The sequence below is a fragment of the Podarcis filfolensis genome (genome assembly GCF_964270895.1).
Source record: "Podarcis filfolensis genome assembly, chromosome: 12".
In the NCBI taxonomy this organism is placed as follows: domain Eukaryota; kingdom Metazoa; phylum Chordata; class Lepidosauria; order Squamata; family Lacertidae; genus Podarcis; species Podarcis filfolensis.
Genome location: NC_139614.1, coordinates 18030450 through 18045114, shown reverse-complemented (window position 1 = coordinate 18045114; position 14665 = coordinate 18030450). Strand labels below are relative to the sequence as shown.

Here is a 14665-nt window from a genome sequence, read left to right as displayed (position 1 = left end):
GAATGAGATTTATGGTACTTCTGAGAAGGCATGTATAGGATTGCGTTGTCAGCCTAATTAAATTTGCGATCGAAACTTGCGTTTTCTCATTAATAAGTGCTACTGATTTCAACCGAGTTTATTTCCCTAGCTAGCATATAGAGGATTGCACCCTGAAGAACTACCAGAATGTTTCATTTACCACCCGAACTTAAAAAAAAAAAAAATGCTGCTCCAAAACAAATTGCTTATTACTGTTAATTATGGCACCTACTTCCTCACACAGAAATAAGCACCAACAAAACTCTGCTCTGTGAAGCTTTTATAACATTTCTGTTTCAAAATCCTCTTTTCAAAATGCTAATTGATCCTCTAAATGAACTTTATTAATCATTGATGGAAAACTGGCAGCAACCTATTAGTGCCGGCTTTGGCAACTGCCTTAAAGTGTCCAATTAGGTCGAAGTGTCCAATCAAGAAATCTCTGGAAAGAAATTAGGGCAGAATCTTTAAGCCTAATTCGCTTCGGAGCAGGGTAGAAAAAGTAACACGGACAAATTCACATGATGTGTGGGTGGGGCGGAGAATTGTAGAAAACAGTGTCTGAGAGTTTAGGGTTTGGTCTCCTGTTATGATACTGCACTTAATACAGTCAAACAATTTCCCACTTGCCTGCTCACCTGGAGTGAGACACGATTGACCCTTGAAGAGCAGACAAGTGGCAAAGTCCAAATACATTCAGTTTCTTCCCCTTAAGAGCATCATGCCTGCCTGTCATGCCTTCATTATCCTGTTAAGAGGCCTGTTTCCATTTTCCCCATATCAATGAAAGTAGTTAATTTTCTGCCAAATGAGCAGATGCGGTAACAATGCAATCCTATAACAGAAAGTACCACTAAGCTCCATCTTATTTACTCCCAGGCAAGTGTGTGTGTATAGGATTGCAGAGAAATTGAAAGCCTTAATATTTAAAAAATATACCTCCGCTATGTTTCATAACATAAACAATTATCCCACTTTAAAGCTCTGTTTGTAGGAGTTGTGATGAGCTCTTTCAGAGTAGATCTTGCAAGCATTTTCTGCAAGCGATTCTGGCCTCAGTCCAATTTCAGTAATAGTTGTTGTTTTAATTTGGAAACAACTGTTTCTAATGTGTCATTAAGCTCTGAGCTCAAAAATCTGACAAGTCTGCTCCATACTTTCACTAAGCCAGTTGCCCGCGTTTTATTTTCTACAATCTTTTTGTGCATAACATGTCCCCTCCCAATTAAAAGCACCCGTATGCCATTTAACTTTTTCTTTTTTCGACTTATTTAATGCACATGAGGTTTTTGAAACTATAGTTCAGTATCGGTCAGTTGTTTTGCCGGTGGGGGGGGGCGGGGACCAGCTCTAGAAAATTACTCATTGCCACTGAAATGTTGCTAAGATTTTTGCAGTATTCGGCTGTCAGTTTTGTGACTGCAGAATCAAATATTTAATATTTGTTTTACTTCTAGATTATCTGTAGTAGGCATGTACATATACATACCCTCCAACATTTCTCCGATGAAAATAGGGATGTCATTAATAATAATAATAATAATATTCCATTTACAGTGGTACCTCGGGTTAAGTACTTAATTCGTTCCGGAGGTCCATTCTTAACCTGAAACTGTTCTTAACCTGAAGCACCACTTTAGCTAATGGGGCCTCCTGCTGCTGCCGCGCCAACGGAGCACGATTTCTGTTCTCATCCTGAAGCAAAGTTCTTAACCTGAGGTACTATTTCTGGGTTAGCGGAATCTGTAACCTGAAGCGTATGTAAGCTGAGGTACCACTGTATACCCTGCCCATCTGACTGGGAAGCAAAACCTATCCTGTGTTGACACATTTAAAATGTAATTAATTCAAACATACAAGTTAAAAAAACATATATAAAAACACAGTGAAATGTTAAGCTTTTAAAAAAAACTTCCCTATAAAGGGCTGCCTTCACATGGCTTGGATAATTCTATACCCTTCTCCATTTCTCAGATGAAAATAGAGACATCCTAAGGAAAAGCAGGACATTTCAGGATCAAATCAGAAACCAGGACGGCTTCTGTAAATCTGGGACTGTCCCTGGAAAATAGGGACACTTGGACAGTCTGCATATGCAGCCTTCGAGGCAATATAGGACTTAAACTGTGGCATTCTGCATTCCACTGGGTTTATTCTATACCCTTGGCTTTTCAGCCTCAAGCAACCTGCTAAACCGAAGGCGTTATGAACAATCTGGCAGACTGCCACGTCAGGTTGTCATGTCATGTAGGTTACGTGTTGTGTAGGCCTGCTCCAAAGACATAATTTACTATAGTTTAACTTGCAATGGCAAAAGGGTCAAATAAGTGCTTTTGTTGCACATAGTATAATTAATTTCATTAATTATAAGAATTAAAGCATTCAGAACAGAAAAAATTTGTGCGGTGTGGGGCTGAGACACAAATGTCTTGCTGTCCTTTCCAGATTTCCTGCCTCCGCGCTGTGGAAACCTTGGTTTGCCTGTACTTTAAAAAAAAAGAAAAAGAACACCCCTCTTTTCGGCTATAGTGTCTCGTATCAATACTACCCATAAATAATTATATAATATGAAACAATGTAAGTAGCAATTTATCCTTCAAACGCACAGGTGTTAGTGATAGGCTGCATTGTAACAGTTGGGCAAAGGACCTCTATAACGTTACGCCATTGACAAAGATCTAGAACAATGTCACAATAATATTGCACAGTATAAAGTATTTTCCCATATGAGAGCATAAGTGGAGCTGTTGTTTAGCAGCAAAGAGAACCAGACATCTATGGGAAACCCACAAGCAGAAGACAAAAGGCAGTATCTCTCTTTCCTGTTGCTTCTCGGCAGTTTCTAAACAGAGGTATAAAGGCTTCTCGAGGTAACATATAGTTATCATGATTTGTAGCCATTAATAGGATTAACTTCCAGGAATTTATGTCTATTTTCCTGCTTGCAGACTTCCTACAGGCACCTGGTTGGCCACTGAAAACAGGATGCCATTGGCAAGCAAAAAGCAGCAAAAAGGACATTCAAAGACCTTATTGATGCCCAGATGAGGGGTGGGTGAGGTGGGGTAGTCTGAGGGCCACATTCCATTTGGGACAATCTTTCAAGGGCCACATGCAAGTGGTGGATGGCCCAAGGCAAAAGTGGGTGGCCCCACAAACACACATTGCACCTTTATATACACTAGTGGCCAAAATTGTGGAAACAGAGAAGTTCAGAGAGCCTTTGCACAACTGTTATCTTGGTTCCAAGATCTGAGGTTCCCCACTCCTGATCGAGGGAAACAGACACAACAGGAAGAGCCATAGAAAATCTCTTATAGAAAATTAAGCTGGTGTTCTCTCAGGCAGAGATTTCCCTCTGCCTCACCTCCCACAGTGAAGAGATAGAGCTCAGCAGGTAGAACATAAGACTGTCTCGCCAAGAGTGGTGCATGCTCTGGTTATCCCCCGCTTGGACTACTGCAATGCACTCTACGTGGGGCTACCTTTGAAGGTGACCCGGAAACTGCAACTAATCCAGAATGTGGCAGCTAGACTGGTGTCTGGGAGTGGCTGCCAAGACCACATAACACCGGTCCTGAAAGACCTACATTGGCTCCCAGTACATTTCCAAGCACAATTCAAAGTATTGGTGCTGATCTTTAAAGCCCTAAAGGGCATCGGCCCAGTATACCTGAAGTAGCGTCTCCAACCCCATCATTCAGCCCAGACACTGAGGTCCAGCTCCGAGGGCCTTCTGGCAGTTCCCCTGCTGCACGAAGTGAGGTTACAGAGAACCAGGCAAGAGGGCCTTCTCGGTAGTGGTACCCGCCCTGTGGAACATCCTCCCACCAGATGTCAAAGAAATAAACAACTATCTGACTTTTAAAAGATATCTGAAGGCAGCCCTGTTTAGGGAAGTTTTTAATGTTTGATGTTTTATCGTGTTTTTAATATTCTGTTGGGAGCTGCCAAGAGTGGCTGGGGAGATATAAATAATAAATTATTATTATTGTTATAATTACTCTTAAATCTCAGGCTCCCCTCAGATTGGGCAAAACATTCCTAAATTGTCAACTCTACAATTGTATGATTCTATGAACACATTGGAACTATCACCCTGCATTACACATTGTTTTGTGCGCAGAGCCCTGAACTCAAGATGGTAACCTAGATTTCAACAGACAGCAGTTCTATTAAAAAAGATTGTTGGAGTAAATAGATGGAAAAATTGAATGTCCTCGACAACCCTATACTACCATTAGCAAAATCCCAACCAACGTCAGTAGTTTATTTAGGAAATTCCTGTGGCGAGGAGGGCACATAGAACTATCTGGAAGCAGCAGGAGGTAAATCATGTTTCATACTTGGCAAACGATACACAAACCTACCGAGGGAGAGGGAGCAGATCTTTGTGGCATCCTTTTAATCAGCAATCACATAGATCATTTCAACTCTGCTCCTCTCCTTTTGCCATTTTAAACTCTAGCAGACAACACAAAATATTGACTATGAAAGCCGAATCCTTGTTCCTGACTGTCAGACGAAAGACAGCTAAAAACCAGTGTTTCGTGGAACAAGGCCTGACATACTTCTGTCTGACTTCTCTGCTCATATTTGGATGAGGAAGACTGGAATACCCTCAGGGAGGTCAGCTACCAAGTCACATCTGATTTAATTATCAGTGATAGGAACATGCAAATTTTGATCCCGACTTCCACTTGAGAGATTAGCGCCTCAATAAATTCTGAAGATGCTTCCCCAACCAGCTGCGTTATCCCAACACTTCCTGAACCAAAGAAAGGCAACAATTTGTACCTTTACAACACAACTCCCTTTGTTTAGATTCCCCCCCCCCACTTTCACTAGCCCCCAAAGTTTAACACGACGGACCACGTAGGACACCACACTGCTCAAATTCAGCTGTCTTGAAGCGCTGCAGCTAGGAATCAAGGACAAGCTGCCATATCTTAACTAGAAAACCACCGTTAGCAAATAGGTAAGTATGCACCTCTACTGGCTTGTCCGCCCCCCCCCCGACCTTTTTCTGTCAGTTTTTAGCATCCATGCCTCAATCTGAAAGAGCTTGATAACGTGGCAGCCCTAATTTTAATCCTGGAAAAAGTGCTCCTTCAAAGTTCATATGCAAAATCTTAACCTAAACCATAGGAAACTGCCATACATGAAGTCAGATCATTGGTCGGTCTAGTTCAGTATTTTCTACACCAGGACTGGGGGTCTGCGGCCTTCCAGATGTCGGCAGACTTCAGCTTCCATCATACCTGGCCATTTGACATGCTGGCTGAGGTTGGTGGAAGTTGGGAGTCCCTATCCTTGGACTACTGACTGAAAGCAGCTGCCCAGGCTTTTGGACAAAGCAACTTTCTTAAGGCTACCCAGAGACATTGCTGGAATTGAACCTGGCACATTCTGCATGTGTGCTGCCATTGAGTGATGGCTAAAAACACCAGGAGGAGGGAATCACCCCCCCCATCAATTGCAGCTCCCTGGGTCCTGCTAGCTAGGGATGATGGGAGTTGTAGTCCAACAACAACTGGGGACCCAGACTATTCCTCTCCACCCCCCCTTCCAGTGTTTAAGCTTGCTGAAATGTGTCCCTGAAGCGTGATAATGCCTCTTAACTTTTCTGCATGCTGGATGGAAAAGTGTGCATAGCAACTTTTGCCTTTTGCATGGCTGGCCTGGAGCCTACCTTATAAAGGTATGATTCACACCTGTTGCTCTGCCGGCCATGGCCGTAGCCAGGATTTTGGGGGGCAGGCAGAACCTCAGTTTGCAATGTATCTTTATTGAATTTTATTGATTGGGGGCAGATGCCCCCCTGCCCCCCCCTTAGCTCCCTTGCCCATGCTGCCGGCTTTGGCATTTATTTTTTGCCTCAGGTCCTGCCTACTATTGGGCAAGCCATAATTAGCTCAGTCAGTAGAGCATGAGACTCTTAATCTCAAGGTTGTGGGTTCGAGCCCTGAGTTGGGCAAAAGATTCCTGCATTGCAGGGGGTTGGACTAGATGACCCTCGGATCCCTTCCAACTCTACCATTCTGTGATTCCATAATCCGGAAAGTTGCCCAGGAGGGTATGCGACCACGAGGGCAGAAAGGGTTCCCCCCCAGCCCCAACTCTGCCTTACACACAGCTGACTGAGGAACTTGAACCCCATTGATCTGAGTGGGATTTGCGCTGGGCCCCACTCACACATTACTAAATTCCGGAGAAAGCCTTGTTCCTTGCCCACAGGGCTGGGAGAGTAAGAGCGCCAGCTTCCCCTGGTGGGATGGGCGCATCCCAGCCCCATTCCCACCCCGGGGTGGCGAAAGGAACAAGCCCCACGCCAGGAATGCAACGACGCTTTTTTCGTTTCCGAGGGAAACGCGCAGAGACACGGGATCATCACACTTCGCGGGCTGTCAGCTCTCCGAGGGCTGACTAATCCGCTTTAATCATCTTGAAAGGGGGCCAAGTAGTCGCTTTCTGCGGTTTTGTCCTGGCCGAGGCACTTCCTTTGCCAACCGCCCTTGTCGCCGCCGCCGCTGGAGAAACTAATCAGCTCTTAATGACCCACGTGCAGGAGATGAGAGGCGCTCCGTCCTCCTCCTCCTCCCCTCGAAAGGACCAGAAGCGCGGAGTCGGAAGGGGTCCCAGGGTCATCTAGACCAACCCCGCGTAACGCGCGCCCATAATCTCTCTCTCCCTCCCCTGGAAACTCCCATTTCTATCCTCCGGGCCTCCCCGTTTGCCGCGTTACGAAGTCCCCTTCCTGCCTGCCTCCCGCTCCATCCAGTCTCCGCCTCCGTCCGCGTCGCGCTGGCTTTTGCAAAGCGACCCCCTCCGGGCAGGGAAGGGAGAGACGGGGAGGAGGAGGAGGGCCGGAGGGCGGCTGGCCGGGCCGGGGGCGCGAAGGGAGGAGGGCCTCACCTGCCAAGCGCGGGCTCGGAAGACCCAAAGCGAGACGCCGGCGAGGCTGCGGCGCTTCCCACGGCGAGAGGCGGCCTGTGTCCTCGAGTGACCCGGTCGGGGGCGGGAGGGAGAGCGAGAAGGAGGGAGGGAGGGAGGCAGCGAAAGGGAGAGCGCGCAGGCGAGGGAGTGACACAAACGGAGCAGGACGCCGGGTTCTCTGGGCAAAACAGAGGCGGCTCTTTCCTCGCTGGGCGCATTCTCTCTTCTCTCCCCCCCCCCAACCCCGCTCCGCTTTCTTTTGCCCCGACACGCGCCGGCTGGTTCACACGACAGGGCGAAACTCGCAGGCTGACGTTCGGGAATGCAGGCGCGCTGAAGAAGGCGGCAGGCGCAGCTGGATTGCTTTCTGTTGCCCCGACACGCGCCGGCTGTTTCACACGACCGGCGGAACTCGCAGCTAGATAGCCGGTGCGTGTCGGGGCAACAGAAAGCAATCTAGCTGCGCGTTCCGCCGGTCGTGTGAAACAGCCGGCGCGTGTCGGGGCAACAGAAAGAAGTTTCACACGATCGGCGGAACTCGCAGGCTGACGTTCGGGGATGCAGGCACGCTGCGGGATATTTGAGGGGGTCAGCCCCCCCCCCCGTTGATGGACATTGCCATTCAAATGGTGTGTGTGTGCCACATCATGTGGCTCCTTATACAAGGTGGGGCTTACCTCCCCCACCCCAATAGTTCAATTTATGGCACCCTGGCATAGAGTTGTGCCTTAGAGCTTAAAAATGCCCTGTTGCCCAGGTTCTTAGCTGGTGGTGCCATCAGGGCAGAGGCCTGCAGAAAGGTGCCTAACCGCAGCATAGCTGGGTTACCAGATTTTGAAAGAGAATAAGTCTTATCACAATGGCTGTGTTCTACATCTGATTACGGGGAGCGAGGGCCTGATTTAGATGAAGAGGCGCCCTAGGCTATTCCACTTGTGAGGCCCCTCCGCATCTCCCACCCTCACAACTAGGAGAAAATGGAAGAGTGTTATAAACAAAATTGAGTGAAGCCAATGACGGGTATTTAAAATTCTGTAATTAACAATTTCTCCTCTAAAGAACATAAGATATTATTGTTAAATACTATGTTGATTTTTTAAAATGCATAAAATTAACACTGAAAAACTTTTGCAATAACTCAACTTTGTACACCTTTTGTGGCCTGGTCAGGCCTGGAACCGGTTCCCATGTCTTGTTCCTCTCTAAGGAATCAAGTTCAGCCTTCATGGAATTTAACCCTGGGCAGGCCGGGTCGTCCTCTTATATACCTGCTGGGATTGGCAAGGCATCCGACCCTCACCTGAATCTCATAGCTCTCCTAACAAGTGCTTTGGTCTCCCCACCAGATACCAGGCACTCTACTATTCAAATTAGGCCCCAGTGTTTTTGTTACAATCCCCTTCTCAATTAAGTAATCAATTTTAATCTAGAATTTAAATTCTCAAAACTTTCTTATTTGTTAATTCAAGCAAGTAAACTACTGCTCTCACTTCATTACAAACAGTATTTCTACCTGCAACATACTTGAGCAAACCTACTCCTCCTCCTTTCACAGATATTTTGTTGCCATTTGGAACTGTAGCTGCCTCTGATTAGTTATCATTTAACTCTTGGGGGAAATAATTAATAACTTCTGAAATGTTTGAAAGCAAAGGCGCAGCTTCTGTTTGGTGCAAGTGCCCCGGAAACAATAACCGACAGCCGCATCGGACGTCCGGCTTCTGGAAAACGTTCAAAAACCGGAACACTTACTTCCGGGTTTTTGGCATTTGGGAACCAAGGCGTTTGAGTACCAAGGTACCACTGTAGTTGGGATCATTTCACATCAAAGAGATTCTGTATGCCTTTGAATATCAGTAGTTGGGGAACACGTAGCAAAAGTGCTGTTGCACAGCACTTGTGACCTGCTTGTACGTGTTTGGCTACTTTGAGAACAGGATCCTGGGCCAAAGGTGGCCTGATTCAGTAGGCCTATTTTTTACAAACCACAGTACACATTGCCATCTAAAGAAGGAGGTCCCCCCAAAACCAGAGTCTAAAATCAACTTGCCACACCACCGTTTTTAACAACAATGGATTGTTTCATAGGGTGACACCTGGGAGGGGACAGGTGGTGTGGCTGTTTTAATCCAACTTTTGTATGGCCGTGAAACAAATTCAGCAACAGGCATGGCTTTCCTAGCAGCAAGAAAAAACATCAAAGAGGTTTGTGGCTCCTTAAAGACCAACCGATTTATTACGGCGCAAGTTTTCATTACATGCGGCTAGAGGCAAATTCATTAGAATGCCACCGTAAATAAAACCTTGCTGTTTTTGCCGCTGCAGACTGACATCGATACCCCTCTGGAAGTTCTTTCCTGGCAGAGAAAAGGCCATGATGGGGCAGTTTCACCCCTGCAGTTACTTCCGGCCATCCAGCACACAGACCCAGCCAGGAAAAGCCCAAGCTTCTCATTCCCTTTAACAGAAAACAGTGTATTTTTAAGACACTGGCAAGAATGCCATAGTTGAGATGGTACTGATGCCCGTGGCTCACTCATCTGTACAAGACTGAGGCATGAACAGTGCTATCTGCGGAAAACCTGACTGATATTTGTTCAAATCCAGTGGTAAACAGCAGGTTTTCCCGGGGAAAGCAGCGGGACAAGAAAACCCCCCAAAAACTGTAAAGAAGAAGAAGGTACCTTTTAGCATATGTGGTGGCCATGTAAGGTTACAAAGGCTTTCTGGGAAATGATATATAATGAACTGAAAAAAAAAGTTTAAAATAACTTTTTAAAAAAACCTTTCTATTAGGAATTATAGGTACCGACATCCCAAAGGAACAGAAAAGACTTTTTATGTATGCAACAACAGTAGCAGGGATGCTACTAGCCCAGAGATGGAAAGAAGAAAGAGTCCCAGCCAGAGAGGAATGACAAACTAAGCTGTCGACTACGGTAAAATGGCAAAACTGACCAGAAAACTCAGAGACCAAGAAGACAAGAAATTTAAGAAAGAATGGGGAAAGTTTATTATTTATTTAGGAGACCACTGTAAGCAGATGAAAACATTAGCAGGATTTTAATCTCACCTGCAATGTAACAAATACTATGGACACTATGGATAGACATAAAATATAGATTACGAAATACAGTGGTACCTCGGGTTACATATGCTTCAGGTTACAGACTCCGCTAACCCAGAAATAGTGCTTCAGGTTAAGAACTTTGCTTCAGGTTGAGAACAGAAATAGTGCTCTGGCGGCGCAGTGGCAGCGGGAGGCCCCATTAGCTAAAGTGGTGCTTCAGGTTAAGAACAGTTTCAGGTTAAGTACAGACCTCCGGAACGAATTAAGTACTTAACTCGAGGTACCACTGTAATATGCAGTTGAAAATGCTGACAACAGGACCCACAGAGGGAAAAGTGGGAATTCCCAAGATTCAGAGTAATCTCTTTACATGGATGCATATTTGGTCTGGTTATAAATTCATATTTGTAAAATCAAATAAAAATGATTTGGGATGGGGGAGGAAGGAAAAAAACCCAAAACCTGGAAAGCACAGGCCCATGCTTACAAACTGTGGCACAAACAGAAGTCTGGGTAATCCCATAGCAGAAGGCAGGGAAGCACAGTTTGAGGTCTTCCTTTTTCTTTTTCAAAGGAGGAGGGCTAATGTCATCTGCTAGCTGCTATGGCTTCTACTTCTTCTGTCTGTGCCTGTTCTTTTAAACTTTGTTAATTCAAAATTGTACAGCCATCAAAACAAAAGCAGATGGCAACTATTAGATCACAACGACAGCTGAAACGAGAACAACACACTTACCCCCCCCCCCAAATGTGAGCAGACAGTAAGAGATGAAGAGGGGGGAAATCCCCAAAGAGAAACATGAAGATGCAACAGCAAAACAATTATTTGCATACACCAGAAGCAAGAAAGCAGCTAGGGTAGGTGTTAGTTGGTTAGAAAAGGAGATTGTACGAAAGGTGAGAGAGTTCCTCCATCCGTTTTCGCTGACTATGGAAGACAAAGGTCAGGTACCCATGCCTGAACTGATTTTATCAGGAAGGGAGTTCGAAGAACTGAAACAAGCAGCAGTGACAAGGGATGAAGTTTTGGGCCTTATTGCTAAATTAAAAATTAACAAATCGCTGAGTCTAGATGGTGTCCACCTGAGAGTTCCTGAAGAGCTCGGTTGTGAAATTACTAGCCTTCTAACAAAAACGTGTAACTTGTCCCTTTTATCAGAGGACCGGAAAGCAGATGATATACCCACTACTTTTAAAAAAAAAATGAATACAAGATGTCAGGGAACTGTCATCGGAAGAACCGGTGGTGCAAGGGCTCCCAGAGGTTGAGAGAGACTTATCAGCGGAGGAGGGAACCAGCAGGGGGAGAGAAAGAGCTCCAAGGGAAAGCGAGTCGGAAGAATGGCTCAGAGACAATTCCAGCGAGAACAGCGGGGAGGTTTCAGGACCTCCTATAGGGACACCCACTCCTCGCCGGAAACTGTCACGTAGAGAGTCCAGAAGACGTGTTTCCGTTAAGGAGCTCTTATGCTGGAAGAAATTCCGTAAACGCCCACTGTCGGATTCTGCCAGCGACTGACGGAGCCATGCTTATGGAGCTCCGTTTACAGACAGTGGTTTGTGGACTTAGCCAAACACTGAGGGACTAGGAACTTTATGCACAAGCAGCTCAACATCCCATCACACAAGAGAGATCCCAAGAATTACAGCTTAGAAGGTGAAACACAATGCGGCGCAAGAAGTCCTAATCCCATACTCTAATGGAGTTTGAGCTGGCAGTAACTGCTCAAGAAAGGGATCTTGGGGTTGTGGTGGACAGGGCAATGAAATCGGCAACCCAGTGTGCAGTGAGTGAATTCCGCAGTAGGGATCATTCTTTTATACAAACAGATGGTGGAACCAAACTTGGAATACCGTGTACAGTTCTGGTCACTGCTTCTCAAAAAAAGGATACCGTAAAACTGTACGGAAAAGGGCAACCAAAATTATCAGGCCCCCAACGAGGAAAGGTAACAATGCCTGGTGCTTTTTAAAAAGGTAAAGGGACCCCTGACTATTAGGTCCAGTCGCGGACGACTCTGGGGTTGTGGCGCTCATCTCGCTTTATTGGCTGAGGGAGCCGGCGTACAGCTTCCGGGTCATGTTGCCAGCACGACTAAGCCGCTTCTGGCGAACCAGAGCAGCACATGGAAACGCCGTTTACCTTCCCGCCGGAGCGGTACCTATTTATCTACTTGCACTTGACGTGCTTTCAAACTGCTAGGTTGGCAGGAGCAGGGACCGAGCAACGGGAGCTCACCCCATCGCAGGGATTCGAACTGCCGACCTTCTGATCGGCAAGCCCTAGGCTCTGTGGTTTAACCCACAGCGCCACCCGCGTCCCTTTTTAGCTGTATGAAATACCCATGTTCAGAGCCAACATGCATCTTGATAGGTAAAGGTAAAGGACCCCTGGACAGTTAAGTCCAGTCAAAGGTGACTATGGGGTTGCAGCACTCATCTTGCTGAAAGAGGGAGTCGGCTTTTGTCCACAGACAGCTTTCCGGGTCATGTGGCCAGCATGACTAAACTGCTTCTAGCGCAACGGGACACCATGACGGAAACCAGAGCACACGGAAACACCGTTTACCTTCCCGCCACAGTGGTGCCTATTTATCTACTTGCACTGGTGTGCTTTTTGAACTGCTAGGTTGGCAGGAGCTGGGACAGAGCAACAGGAGCTCACTCCATTGCAGGGATTTGAACCGCCGACCTTCTGATTGGCAAGCCGAAGAGGCTGAGTGGTTTAGGCCACAGCGCCACCCGCGTCTGCATCTTAATACCAGTAGCTGGGAAGAACAGGTAGAGACAGCTATTGCCGTATCACCTGCTTTGGAACTGCCCATGGGCACCTGGCTGGCTACCGTGAGAAGCGGGATGCTGGACTAAGACAGGCCTTGGGTCTAATCCAGGAGGGCTCTTATCACCACAATACAAATCACTGAGAACTCGTGTATAATCACTTTGTCAGCCTTCAATGACTGCCTTGCCTTTGCACTGTACTGAAATGGGACTGGAGATAACCCAAGTTGAAATCCCCACTGAGTGACTAAACTCTCCCTGGGTAGTCTTGGGCTAATAATTCTTTCAGCCGAACCTACCTCACAGGGCTATTAAGAGAGTGAAATGGGTTGGTGTGGGGAGCCATGTGCCCTGGCCTGAATTCCTGGATTACTTGTTTTCAGATCAGAGGCTGCATTCAAATGTTTGCCTCTCCGTCTTCATAGACAATAGTCGCTGCCAAGAGTTATATCCAACACTGCACAGAATATAAAGCACAAGAATTAAACCAGGCACATGCAACCGTGCAATGCTCCCTGCTTAGCCCGCATTGAACATTTTTAAAAACGGAATATTTATGAACAATATCTAACTCAAGCGCTTCCCAGAAAGAAGTAATGTGGAATTTGTCTGCTTATCTAATCTACAGAGGTCAAAGTCCTGTTGGAATTGCATTAATGTTAACTGACCATGCCCTGTGTCCTGTACAGCTGCTGCCTCCCTGCCCTTTCCTTTTGGAGTCTCTCTCAGTGTACTTTTCTCCTGGGTGAGCCATGACTTTATTTTTCCTCTCTCCTGGCAGGTCCTCCAGGACGAACCTTGACCCACTTCCCTTCACTTTCCTGTGCACTGGGGTTGGAAGGGGTTGTGGAAGACATCAGCCGCATGAAGATTGATTTGGGTCATCTTTGGAATGGGGTTTCTGGGGTTTGGATGCAGTGGATGAATGCTAAACCTTAGAAAGGGTATTCTAAAATAACCACACGAAGAGGAGAATCATTTTGCCACGGTCATCACCATCATCACCATCATCATATATTATTTAGGGTTTCCCCAGCCTCTCTGGGCAGCTCCCAACAGAATATTAAAAACACGATAAAACATCAAACACTAAAACAGGGCCACCTTCAGATGTCTTCTAAAAGCCAGATAGATGTTTATCTCCTTGACATCTGATGGGAGGGCGTTCCACAGGGCTGGCGCCACTACCGAGAAGGCCCTCTGCCTGGTTCCCTGTAACCTCACTTCTCGCAGGGAGGGAACATCCAGAAAGCCCTTGGAGCTAGAAATTCTGTCATGTAAATTCTGTTCCACTACCTATGCCAAGCTCTCTGTTCTCCCATCTATGGACTGCAGAGTTCATATTAATTCAATCCACAAAGCAGACGTACCTTTCAGTACTGAAGAAGTCCTTGAATTATTCTGGGAGCACTTCTGCTTCTCGTGTATTCTTGTTGCCAAATTGGTTGGATTATAGAAAATGTGTGCTTACGTAATAGTCCTCTGCACTCATACTGCTTGCATTATTTAAAACATGAATAGTCACTGAGCTTCTTCTAAAAAAGCTGAGATTGTTTTCCCCACCTCACAAGATAATTCAGTGGGATTTTAGTTCAACCAGATTTAAGTACTGCCGAAAATACTGCATGGTGCACTATTGGCTGGACTTAGCCCATTGCATTTCTGGTCAGGTCTAACAGTAATGGTGACTTTGCTCCATCTTCTCCCTCCCAGATGACAGATGTATTTAGAATCAAAGATAAGATTTCTATACTCCCACGGATGAGTGCAAGTCACTTGACTCTTGCTAATTAATCTCCTGCTGAGAAACAAGTGCAGTTTAGGAAACCGTAAAAGGGATTAAATAACAAACAAAGC

At 46.2% G+C, this 14665-nt stretch overlaps 1 protein-coding gene across 1 annotated transcript in view; it reads right to left on the bottom strand.

Moving 5' to 3' along the window:
- Positions 1 to 7039, bottom strand: part of THRB (thyroid hormone receptor beta) — a 187931-nt gene extending 180892 nt beyond the window's left edge. Inside the window, exon 1 of the mRNA XM_083578185.1 lies at positions 6937 to 7039. The gene's annotated coding sequence lies outside the window, so the exon portion shown is untranslated. The remainder of the gene's footprint in view (positions 1 to 6936) is intronic.
- Between the last annotated feature and the right edge of the window lie 7626 nt (positions 7040 to 14665).